The sequence below is a fragment of the Euprymna scolopes genome, chromosome 14 (genome assembly GCF_053919585.1).
Source record: "Euprymna scolopes isolate OS-2025 chromosome 14, ASM5391958v1, whole genome shotgun sequence".
Taxonomy (NCBI): domain Eukaryota; kingdom Metazoa; phylum Mollusca; class Cephalopoda; order Sepiida; family Sepiolidae; genus Euprymna; species Euprymna scolopes.
This window is the reverse complement of record NC_136495.1, coordinates 16910635-16922283: the sequence shown is the minus strand read 5'-3', so window position 1 is coordinate 16922283 and position 11649 is coordinate 16910635. Positions and strand designations below refer to the sequence as shown.

The window sequence follows — 11649 nt, the reverse complement described above, 5'->3', positions numbered from 1 at the left end:
AACGAATGGGATATATTAAAAAAAACTTTTTTTAAATGACTAAGGGTTTTTTGTGGAAATTTCTTATGACTTTGTTTTTAAATAAGGATACGAAAATTAGGTGATATATTAACATTTAAATGTGCTTTTCACGGAGGTTACCTCCAGAATGTATGTTTTTCACATGCTTCTTTTTCCGTTAAGGGAATATTTCTTTTTTCTTTTCCTTTAAACAATGTTCTATTGCCAAGAGTGTTTTTATTCATAATGTCTGAAGAAATGCTTGTTTTTGTGAAAATTTTCAAACGCCATAATGTTTGAAATTGTCGATCTATCATGGAAACAATTGTAACGTAAAACGAAATACACCTCTTGTTGCTATCAACACCTTTTTTGAAGTCTTGATTTTGCTTATACAGTATATATATATATATATATATATATATATATATATATATATATATATATATATATATATATATATAAATAAATAATGGAATATGCATCAAGTGCGCTTGAAAGCCAAATCACAACGTAATATTAGGAAAATAAACAAATATTTTACTTGTTTGAAATTTGTAACATAAATATATTTGGGGGTTAAACTCCATCTTCAGTATGTTTTTTATTTCTTTTTTTTTCTTCTTTCTTGCCATGTTGTAAAGTTGGAGAAAGAAAAGTCTGTTTGTAAAGAGCCGCGCGTTGTATCTCAGCGGTTGTATTTTGAAATGTTGAAACTGTACGTAAGCAACGCGAGAATATTTTATTCAATATTTTATTCAAATTAAATCAACGTTTCTATATGGAAATCACACCCTTCACACACACACACAAACACACACAAACACACACACATATATATACGTATATATATATATATATATATATATATATATATATATATATATATATATATATATATATATATATATATATATAATAGCGTTGGCATAATTAATCAGAAAAATCGGAACTTTTTGGGGTATCGGAATCAGAAAATTTGTGTATATTTTCCGATACAAAAACCGATTCATTCAATTGTCTTTTTTATTCGATTTTGCTTAAAACAAAATATTTCACTGGTATTAGTAATAAAAAAATATTTATTGATTTTAATCAACCAGTAAAACTAACATCTGCATATTACTCCTCCTCCAAGTTTTTATTTTTTCATTTAAGAAATTTAACGTGTGTTTAGGGTAATCGGGGGAAAATAACAACGCCATGTTTATAGATATATATTAAGAATCGGAATCAATAATTATATCGGAATCGGGAATTTACCATGGAATCAGTAATTGTATAAGAATCAAGAAAAAATATTGGAATCGTCTTATCACTAATATAACTGGAATCGTCTTATCACGATATATAATATGCACTATATATATATATATATATATATATATATATATATATATATATATATATATATATATGTATGTATGTATGTATGTATATATATATATCACTAATATAATTAGAATTGTCTCATCACTATATATAATATTCAATGCCTTTGTTTAGTCTCGAAAAACAAAGGATATCCCCTGGAAGGGCAGCTGCACGTGTAATTGTGAGGAAAGGGAAGGAGAAGCCCATGACGACTGGAAACAATGCCGAGATAAGCGAAGAGCATATACAGCACTTGGAAATCCCAAATGGTTACCCATTTAGTACTGACCAGGCTCAACGTTGCTTAAATATATATAATATATACTATATATATATATATATATATATATATTACTAATATAATTAGAATTGTCTTATCACTATATATAATATACACTATATATATATATATATATATATATATATATCACTATATATATAATATATATATATAATATACACTATATATATATCACTAATATAATTAGAATCATTTTATCACTATATATAATATACACTATATATATATATATATATCACTATATATATATATAATATATATATAATATACACTATATATATATCACTAATATAATTAGAATCATTTTATCACTATATATAATATACACTATATATATATATATATATCTCACTATATATATATAATATATATATAATATACACTATATATATATCACTAATATAATTAGAATCATTTTATCACTATATATATATATATATATATATATATATATATATATATATATATATATATATATAGCTTAATTAAAAGGAAAAGAGAAAGTTCAATTCCACAAATGAGACTTATCCGGATAATGTCAAGCTCAACAATAATTATTGGAGCTTATACAGTAGGACAACAAGAGTATGAAATGAAGACACTTGGCATAAAGAGTCCCTTCTATCCCCCAAATTTTGCCTGTATTCCCTTAAATAAATGATCTATCAATATATAGTTTTGTGTCTTCATTTCATACTCTTGTTGTCCTACTATATATATATATATATATAGATATATATATATATATATATATATATATATATATATATATATATATATATACTATCAAGACTACCTGATGTTGCCTGAAGCCATGAAAACAGAAGAGGTTAAAATGTGCGTATAGCATCTTTATATTAAAACTTCAATCTTTCTATCACTCTCCATCCCTTCTCAATTGCCCGTTTTTCAACATCCCTCTCTCCCACCTTCTTTTCCTTTTGTCCAGCCTATTCCTCTCTCTGTTTTTAATTCATTGAAAATAATAATAATGTAAGTCTCCTTTATATAAGATATAACACTGGGAATAGCTAAAAAATAAAGCCCCCCTCCCCAAACGAAACCTGTCCCAGTCGGCTACCAAAGACTGAATTTTTTATATACTCGTAGTTCAGCCTGGCTGTGCTCGGGCCGTATGTACTGTTTATAACTTTATGTGCATATGTATATATATATACATTAAAAGGTTTGACTCAACCTTCATCTAAGATTTCAAGTGTTTAGACCCAAAATTGGTAGAGGAGTTTGGTAGAGTTTGCAACAACTTTGGCCTCTTGGCAGCCAAATTTTCGCCTAAAAACTGATTTAAAAGCTTGCTGCATATCTAAATACCTTTTATGTAAAATTTCAAACTTTTAGACCCAAAATTGGCTGAATAGTTTGCTAGAGACCGCAAAGGTAAAATCTTGCAGTCAATTTTTTGGCCAAAAACCGATTAAAAAACTTGGTCTATGTCTGAATACACTTTATGTAAAATTTCAAATGTTTAGACCAAAAATTGGCTAAAAGGTCAACTTTCTTTTAAACTTTGATCCCAATAACATTTATTGTTTTGGGCTCGAATCCAATTAAAAATTTGATCCATGTCCAATGAACCTACATCTAAAATTTCAAGCATTTAGACCCAAAATTGGCGAAGGAGTTTGGTAGAATTTTCAAAGGTCAAATCTTTGAACTTTGACCCCCTGATAGCCAAATGTCTGGCCAAAATCCGATTAAAAAGATTTTCCCAAATCTCAATACCCTTTGTTTCAAATCTCGAGTCTGTCGACTGAAAATTGACAGTGTAATTTGGTAGGGAAATGTACTCACACAGACAGACACACAGACGATTTCACGTTTATAGACAATGCCGATCAAAGATATACCAACTTTGTGGGTGTTTGTTTTGTAGTTTTTTTACTTTTAGCTGAACATACATACACACATTGCCCTTTATATATATATATATATATATATATATATATATATATATATATATATATATACACTATTGACCAAAAATTTAAGACCACTTAAAAATCTTTTAAAAAAAAACTTTTTTAGGATAGATTTTAAACTCTTCTGACTTAAGGTTACCAATACTACAATCTAAAAGGTTATGAAAACAAAAAACTGCATTCCAAAGATTTATTTTTAAAATTTACATTTTTATTAAATCAGGCTTTTTATACATGATCAAAATTATAAGACCAGAGACTAAAATTCTATTAAATTGTACAAAAAGTGTATGAAAACATTCAACAATCAAACTTAATAATGAGTTCTACTTCCACTATTTTTGATGACTTCAAAAATTCTTTGGGGCATGCTAGAAATAAGGGTTTCCATTAATGTATGGGGGATCCTGCTCCAGTTTCTGAAGATGGCTTCACGAAGTTCATTTTTTGTTGAATATTGTTTGCCATTTCGATAAACCTCTCTTGTCATCTATCCCCAAACATTTTCAATTGGGTTCAAGTCCGGTGAGCATGCAGGATGTCCCAAGAGATGGACTCCATTTTCATGTAGAAAGCTCAAGGTCCATCTTGCAGTGTGGATTGTAGCATTATCCTGTTGGAATAACCATCCACCCCACACAAACGATGACCCTCCATCATCAAAGATGCTTTTTGAAGTATGCTAACATAACCAGCTGCTGTCTAACGACCCTGCACTACCTAGAGCTCCATCGTACCTTTGTAAGAAAAAACACCCCATACCATTACAGACCCTCCATCACTATGATGAGTGGAAAAAAATTTAAGGGGCATGTTTTTGTTATGCCAATATCGCTGGAAGCCATTAGGACAATCTAAATTTAATTTTTTCTCATCAGAAAACAGGATTTTCTTCCACTTTTCAACGTTCCAGGTTTTTAAGCGGTCCACTTTGTGACGTGGAAGCAATCGAGGAATTTGTTTACGCTTTTTATTTACCATGCCTTTTTGTTGTAAGTGTCTTTTGTTTTGATGGTTATTGGACTGCAATCAGCATCTGTAACCGCCTTAATTGACTAGAAGAAAGTCCTCTGTCATTCATAACAACCCGTCTGATTTTCCTACTCAATGCAGGAGAAATTTTGGGGAGCCTACCGAAGGATTTTGCTTTTCCATAATTCTCATTTTTCTTTAGAAAGTTGCAAATAACAGTTTTACTGCGATTTACCTTAGCTGCTATCGCTCGCTGTGACAAACCTTGCTTATGGAATCCTAGAATTCGAGAGCACTCAACTTCGGTTAGTTTTCTTGCTGTAGGCATGGTAACACCTTTACACAGTGATTGCTAATCTCTAACTGAACTAAAAAAATTAGAATTACCATGAATCTAACAATTTATACCCTTGGTCTTATAATTTAGTCATGTGTAAAAAGCCTAATTTAATAAAAAGGCAAATTTTTAAATAAAATTTTTGGAATGTACCTTTTTGTTTCCATAACCTTTTAGATTGTAGTATTAGTAACGTTAAGTCGGAAGAGTTTAAAATCTATCCTTAAAAAGGAGGTTTCTTTTTAAAGATTTTTAAGTGGTCGTAAATTTTTGATCAGTCGTATATATATATATATATATATATATATATATATATATATATATATATATATATATATATATATATGTATGTATTTCTTCAAAACTCCGCGGATTAAGGACTATCCACTTATTTTGTGCTTCCTTTTTAAAATTAAATATGTTTTTAACTCTTTTTCAAGATGTTTTTTTAACATGTTTTATTAATCATTTGTTCATATATATATATATATATATATATATATATATATATATATATATATATATATATATATATATATATATATATATATATATATATACTCGGGGGTTTTTTATTCAAAAGTAATAGACTAGTGAATTCAACGAGGTTGTTAGATAGTGCTCAATAAAAAGAGCTGATAATACTTGTTTATTGTTATATAAACATGTTTACATCCCGCTGCTACAAACAGCCATTTGTTTCAATCAAACAACAGATATCATCAGGCGGCGACTTGACTATTCAAATGTTCAATGAATAATGGATTTTTTTCTTCTTTTTTTTTTGTTTTATTAGGTAGGAACTCTTTAAAGGTTGGAGTTAAAAAAAATCTTAAAACACAGAACTTTAATTATGCAAAGAGGGAGGGGCAATCTAAAGAAAACTAATTAAAAAAATATAATGGAGAGAGAATGATGAGGAGGAGAAAAAAGAAATAGAGAAAAAAAATATAGAGAAGAAAAAGAAAAAAACCGATATAAAGGGTCATTATAAAGAAAACAAGGGCTAGAAGAGAAAAGAAAGAATGATGAAATATAGTTAAAGAGAGAAAGAGTGAAAGTAAGAATTAATAGGAAGGGAAGTTTAAAATGTAAAGAGAATAGAGAAAAAGAGAAAAAGATCTGCGTGTCAACTAATTTATGGACAATTATACATTACAATGACGAGACGCGTTATTACAACAACACAAACAAAAAACACAATCAGCGTTAAAAGCGTACATGTCAAAAGTGACAGCGAATGTAAGCAACGAACATATTTATCATCTCACATACGTCCACGAGTAATATCAACGCAGTTTAAACATACGTCTACAACTAATTAAGCCCTTTATACTAAATGATATAAGTTTAAAGTTTTCACGTGTTTTTAAATAGATATATAAAAAATAATGATAAAATAATATATCAAAATTAATAATAATAATAATAATAATAATAATAATAATAATAACAACAATTCTTTTTATCTACATAAATATTAGTAGATTATTCTTTCTAATTATTAGTCTTATTTACTTTCTTCAATCCCCTTTTATGGCTAAATATGTTATATAAAAAAGATAATAAATATTAATTTTATTCTGTTTTATTATTAATAATAATAATATTATTATTATTAATAATAATTTTAATATATTGTTTTATCATTATTTTTATATATTTATTTAAAAAAAAACGTGAAAACTTTAAACTTATATCATTTAGTATAAAGGGCTTAATTAGTTGTAGACGTATGTTTAAACTGCGTTGACATGCTGGAGTCCCTCAGGGGTCAATCCTGGGCCCAACTCTCTTCCTGATCTACATCAATGACCTCCCTAAACACATACTTAAATCATTCGTTGACATCTATGCTGATGACACGACCATCTACGGCAACACATCAAAGGCTGTAAATGACAAAGTTCTCTCTGATTCTCTCTCCTCTGATCTCGAGCGCGTGGTTCGGTGGGGGGGGGGAGATGTGGCTGGTTATCTTTAATGCATCCAAAACCAAACTCCTAGCCTTACATCATCAACGCTCTGATCCCCATCTGGCATCAATTGTGATGGATGGCTCTCGTCTGGGTGAGGCCCCGTGTTTTGACAAGCTTCTGGGTTTGACCTTTACTCCTGATCTGAAATGGAACGTACATCAAGTCTGTTGCCAAGGTCGCTGGAAAAATGGTGGGATCCTTCTACCGCTCCAGAAGATATCTCACTACTGATGCAATTCTCTATCTATATAAAAGCCAAGTATGTCCAAGGATGGAATACTGTTGCCATATCTGGGCAGGAGCTGCTAAAAACAGCCTATCCTGCCTTGACAGAGTACAAAATAGACTTCGTGGCTTAGTGGGGGATATCCTTTTCTCTACCATGCAACCTCTCTCCCACAGAAGAGATGTTGCGAGCCTATGCTTGTTTTATCGTTATTTCCATGGCAGGTGCTCGTCTGAATTCTAATCTCTGGTCCCCCCTCGCAAATCTTTCACGAAAAACACCCCGTCTAGCTGAATCCACCGTGAAAAATTTCCCTTACTCTATATCTGTGTCTAAATCAAAACGCGGATTCCATGAACAAAGCTTCTTTCTTAGAACTGCACGCCTGTGGAACTCTGTTCCGTCTGCCTGCTTCCCACCGGACTACAACTTGGATGTCTTCAAGTCCAACGTTAACAAATTTCTAATGAACCGCCCCCTTAAGTAAACACTTCATCAAATCTCCACACTAACGTAATGTACTTGCAATAACCCTTATCCCTGAGTGGCTTCCGGGCCTTGATAAGTGGTGATCACTGTGTAAAAAAAAAAAAAAAATATATATATATATTATTCGTGGACGTATGTGAGATGATAAATATGTTGGTTGCTTACATTCACTATATATATATATATATATATATATATATATATATATATATATATATATATATTCAAATCCCCGAAACTGTATTTCATGGTAAACAACTGATGATCCCTTAAAAATAAATTATTACTGGTACTATAGTTAATTCGAGAGAGCAAGTTTATACAGTGATTGCAGGTGTTGAATGACTTACTAACTAAATGGTTTTCTAACGAATGATATTTTTTTTTTTTATTGTTTTAAAGGTTAAAAACTTCCAAGACTAGAAAAAAACAAGAAGAGGCATTGTTTGGAAAGTAATGGTAATAAATGTGCAGTCAGCACCAACCCTATTCAGGGTTTAACTGGCTTCCTCCAAAGGTGAAAGTTTCATGGGAGTATGAAATTCACAAGCGATCCCCAGTCGCATGTATATCCCCGTTAGGGGAGATGACTACGTTAGGTTTTTGCAACTTTTTGCAGGGAGGTGTCGACGTCCTCCTACATACAGCACCTGGACTTCCCAAATAGTCACCCATTTTAGTAATGATCAGGTCCAACGTTGCTTAAGTTCGGTGATCTGACGGAAACCGGTGCGTCAACGTGATTATGCCGTATATATGGTAATAAATGCCTTTTGCGAAAACAGGAAAAAATAAAAATAAAAAAGAAAATTTATTTATTTTTGTTTGGTTATTCCTTTTTTACTGTACCAAACGACATGGGGATCAGAGAGAGAGAGAGAGAGAGAGAGAGAGAGAGAGAGAGAGAGAGAGAGAGAGAGAGGTTTGAACTGTAACAAACACGTTTCGAGTTGAGCGTAACGGCCATGGTACAAAAACTTGCAAAATCCAAAACTGAAATTAAAACAAGTAATTTTTGATCTGATCTTTCTTGTCAAAATATGAAAATCTAAATAAAAATGTATGTGCTTATTATCAGAACTTGCTCAATCATAAAAATCTTTGCAGAAAAATTGTGGGCAACAAGGACAGCTGACCTATTTTTCATCTCTGTGAAAGGTAAAGCAGTTATGCGTTCTCTAGAGGTGGGTGTGGAGGTAAAAAGTTTTTCTTTTCAGATATTTTTTTTTTCATACTGATGAGTCACCGCTTACTACAGAGTAAGACTTAATGAGATTGTTGGTTAAATGATGACCAATACTATGAGAGGATTGGAAACGATGATTGAGATGAATAGAAATTAATTAAGAGAACAACTCAACAGGTATTTATTAGAGAGAGTGAGAGGGGAACAGAAAGAGAGAGATAGAGAGTTGTTCCAAAAGTAATGTCTCCTATTTCTTTATTCCGCCCAAATGGATCAGAGGAGGTTGCAAATGGCATCGTTATGATGATTGAACTTATGATCCAAGTGCGAGAGAGATACAAACAATTGCACTTAAAAGACAGTTAGAACCTTAAAAAGATCTCTTGATTGGAATGTATGGGATAGCAAGTGGATGTGTTGGATCCTGTAGGATGCCCCATCCTCAGCCAGAACAAAATTGAAAAAAAAAAGGTAACACACAAGAAGCGGTTACACAATTTTATTAATAGCAAGATGAATAAACAGAATTCAAATTTTAATAATTCTATGACATTGACTATGAGCAAAGTGTTGTATCTGTTTTAATACTACACTTTATCGTTTCTGTCCTTGTCAGTGAAAGAGAAAATCCTTTTCGACTCAGATAATTTTAATGTTCCAATCAAGAATACTCCTTTTTGGGGAAGCTGGATTGTTCCCACCTTAAAAATCAGTATCGTATGACTCTGTTGAAATAGAGTGGGGAGTTGTGCAGCAAGATACTTGTTCACATTACATTTAAATTTCTGCTCATTGGCATAATCGGGGAAACAGGGAGTTCCAAAGACTAGCAGTTGAAGGAAACAAGTTATTACAACAGAAAGCCTTCCGGCATCTGAGTACCTCTATGGCAGTGGTTCCCAACAACTGTGCTGCAGCACATTAGTGTGCTGCAGAATGATTACTGGTGTGCTGTGAAGAGATAATAGCTAGAAGCTATTTAATTTCATTTCGTTTCATAAAACCATTTAATTTCTTAATCATGATGACACTACTCAATTTCAACTCAAATTCAATTCAAAGTAAAAAAAAACCATCAAAATCTTACTACGATTCTCAAGTTCGTACCTTTGTGAACTGGGAATGTCTAACCTAAACAATATTAAAAATAAAAAACTGAAAGACTTAAAAATATTGGAAAAGAGTTAAGAGTCTCTCACCCACATTCGCCCACATATTGCAGCAGTAGTACAAAAACACCAGGCACAACTGTCCCACTGACATTCAGCATTATTATTTTATAATAGATATTGAATACAGGATTTGTTGATTTATGTGAATAAAAATCTCTGCTTATATAATCTTTGTTTTTTATTTTATTGCAAAAGGCTTTATGAATAGAAAATACTAATTTTTATGATAGGTGTGCCACAAAAATTTAACTAAACTCAATAGTGTGCCGTCGTGTAAAAAAAGTATACGATAAAGGTTTTAGCTGATTGTTGGGTTGGCCAGAGGTATTGATATTTATGTTGAGGGGGCACCAGTGCAGCAAGTTCATTGGAGCACATTCCATGGAAGCACTTGCAAAACAATGCAAAATTACAGAGATGCGACAGTGTCCGGAGCTTAGTAGATAGTATGGGAATGATTAGATTAGATCCTGTCTAAGAGATAGAGACTAGTAGTTGGTGCACCAGCACAAATGTGACAACAATATTTCATGCATAGGTTTTTTTTTTTTTTTTTTTTTTACACAGTGATCACCACTTATCAAGGCCCGGAAGCCACTCAGGGATAAGGGTTATTGCAAGTACATTACGTTAGTGTGGAGATTTGATGAAGTGTTTACTTAAGGGGCCGGTTTATTAGGAATTTGTTAACATTGGACTTGAAGACATCCAAATTGTAGTCCGGCGGGAAGCAGGCAGACGGAACAGAGTTCCACAGGCGTGCAGTTCTAAGAAAGAAGCTTTGTTCATGGAATCCGCGTTTTGATTTAGACACAGATATAGAGTGGGGGAAATTTTGCACAATGGATTCAGCTAGACGGGGTGTTTTTCGTGAAAGATTTGCGAGGGGGGACCAGAGATTGGAGTTCAGACGAGCACCTGCCATGGAAATAACGATAAAACAAGGATAGGCTCGCAACATCTCTTTTGTGGGAGAGAGGTTGCATGGTAGAGAAAAGGGTATCCCCCACTAAGCCACGAAGTCTATTTTGTACTCTGTCAAGGCAGGATAGGCTGTTTTTAGCAGCTCCTGCCCAGATATGGCAACAGTATTCCATCCTTGGACGTACTAGTGAATGGTTGCTTTGGAGAAATATAGGATGCTAGCTAGGTAAGAGAAGTCTTCTAGCACAGTAGACGGAGTCTAGCTTCCTTACAGCAGCCTATGCAATATCTTCTATGTATTTGTTCCAAGTCATGTTACTTATGAATGTTAGACTGAGAAATTTGCATGAGGAACTCTCAGGTAAGGTACTATTAGCCATGGCAATCGGTAGTTGAAAAGGTTTCTTATAATTAAAGGAAAGAAGCTTTGCCTTAGTAGCATTAAATGATAACATCCATTTTTTCCCCATTTAACTATAGGCTGGAGGTGATTTTCTAAGGATTCAGACATTGTCTTGGATGTGCATGTGTTTATTTGTTTTTTTTTCACATGTCAAAAATGGAGAATTTTTTGCAAATGGTAAGAATAGTGTCATCAAAAGATAAGTCCATATCGTCCATCGTTATGACCATTATGAATAATAACAGTTCCTGGGTAGATCCCTGGGACACACCTAAATTAATGTCATATTGTTGTATATTTATGGCTATCAAGAACCACCTGGATTTTAACTTTGGCTTAGAAGGAT

The 11649-nt window shown here is 32.3% G+C and overlaps 1 protein-coding gene and 1 pseudogene across 1 annotated transcript in view; one reads left to right on the top strand and one right to left on the bottom strand.

Annotated features, from left to right (window-relative positions):
* LOC145293337 (uncharacterized) overlaps positions 1-11649 on the top strand; it is a 145900-nt gene that overhangs the window by 115798 nt on the left and 18453 nt on the right. The gene's annotated exons all lie outside the window — the stretch shown is intronic.
* Positions 8257-8374, bottom strand: LOC145293615 (5S ribosomal RNA; annotated as a pseudogene).